Source organism: Lottia gigantea (genome assembly GCF_000327385.1).
Source record: "Lottia gigantea unplaced genomic scaffold LOTGIsca_52, whole genome shotgun sequence".
Lineage (NCBI taxonomy): Eukaryota > Metazoa > Mollusca > Gastropoda > Lottiidae > Lottia > Lottia gigantea.
Genome location: NW_008709781.1, coordinates 434,962 through 436,925, shown reverse-complemented (window position 1 = coordinate 436,925; position 1,964 = coordinate 434,962). Strand labels below are relative to the sequence as shown.

The 1,964-nt window shown below is 32.4% G+C and overlaps 1 protein-coding gene across 1 annotated transcript in view; it reads right to left on the bottom strand.

The window, feature by feature from the left end:
- Positions 1 to 1,964, bottom strand: part of LOTGIDRAFT_165543 (hypothetical protein) — a gene marked incomplete at both ends in the record, with an annotated part of 25,030 nt that overhangs the window by 916 nt on the left and 22,150 nt on the right. The gene's annotated exons all lie outside the window — the stretch shown is intronic.

Genomic DNA, 1,964 nt, shown 5'->3' with positions numbered 1-1,964 from the left:
ACAAATCCACATTCAGTCCTTAAATCAATCTATTTATAGCCGACGTTATTGTTTTACGCCAATTTATTTGGTCCTGCTTAACATTCAGCCCATGGGGACGAACATAAAAAACAATGAGTTATATGAAGACACAAAGAAAATGTACATAAAATTGATTGTCAATATAATGCAGACTTGGCAACTGTACCAAATCATAACCAAATTGGACAACTGTATCCATTTACGTTATCCATTTGTGCGAAGAGATAACTATTTAGAGAATCTTTATCTGTATGGGTTTCTAATGCCCTGAACCCTGTGTCAAATAATTGACCGACTTACTCGACGAATGAAATATTGTGTCTTAATATGATTAAAAATAAAATACAAACGACCAGAACCACAAAACGAAACTCTAAATCAAATATTTTGTGTACTAATGAGTTAATAAATTAAATTATAACAATTTGGCAATACATTTGTTGCATAATATCAAACAGTTCAACTTTATATGTTCATTGCCAAAAAATCATTAGCCTACTTATGAATTCTCCATAATATGACTGTGTCCGACAAGCTTTGTTGACTGAGATTAGAAGGTTTCTTTGATGTGCTGGGTTTTACTAGTAGTGTGGTGAAATCAAAGCTAAGATTAATTTGTAATGTATTGAAGATAGAGCTGTAGTTTGCATGTCGACACATTAGTTTTATAGCAGATAAAATATTGATGAGAAAATAGTTTTATAGTCTAGAAGATCTGCTATCGTTATGTAGAGAGAGCGAGTTAAAGAGATTGGGTTCTAAAATAATAACTTGTATTAAAACATGTAATTTCAATCGAGACAAAACGAAAGATAAATACTTGAATCAATTTTAAAATAACACTTGGCTACAAGAAATATGGTCGATTATACGAGATTTGTGCCATTTATAAACTTTTGAGTTAAACCCTATAATACAGCAGCAGTTGGAGAAGCTCAACACTCCATTGTTGTTGGGTACCATGATTGCTGATCACAAGTCGTCAATGTTTTTTTAATGTTACTATTTACGAACAGATGAAGTCTGAAGTAAGCAAATGAAACATTTTTTTAAAATAGTCTTAGTCTTACCGACACAATTCCTCGTTTCTTTTTCCTCGGATTTAATTCCACAATGAAACGACCTATCAAGTAAGCGTCAAGTTGAATACAGTTGGTATGTCTTGCCAATCCTCCATTTAAAAAGGAATCAGTATGCCAGCAATAAATATTTGAAGGTGTATCTTGGAGGTTGATGTTTTGTCCATCATTCGTGACATCTTCACAATCTACTGACAGAAGATATTCATCAACAGAACGTGTCGGTTCTTTAGCATCATCTAAACTATAGTGTGTGCTGTAGAAACTAAAATCTTCAGCAACAAGTTCTTCTGGGAGATTTCATCACAGCTACGTTACATTATTTAGTATAAAAGAAATATTTACCGTGTTTTTTTTTCTTTAAATTTTTGGTGTAATTCTGCCATAAGTAATGAACAAGAAGATCTATTTAATGTGGCTAGATCTGCTAAATCATCACCATGCAGTTCTGTCCCAGATAATGTTCACCAATCAATACATTTTTCTGCTGTTTCTCTGTTAAAACTACAGAGCGAATTGAGAAAACGTCTTCTAATTTGTTATTTGAAAAACGGAATAATGACGTGACGTTATTTTCATTGTTTGACTTTATTCTTTTATATTTACATTTCTACTATCACTCCCTTCAATAAACCAGTTAGCCAAACCGGCGTTTATTTTCCAATAACTGTAGTTTGTCACGTGACAATAAGGCAAGGAATGAATGTTGATCTTGTTATCGTTATGGGGAAATAAACGCTGGTTTGGCTAACTGGTTTATTGAAGGGAGTGATAGTAGAAATGTAAATATAAAAGAATAAAGTCAAACAATGAAAATAACGTCACGTCATTATTCCGTTTTTCAAATAACAAATTAGAAGACGT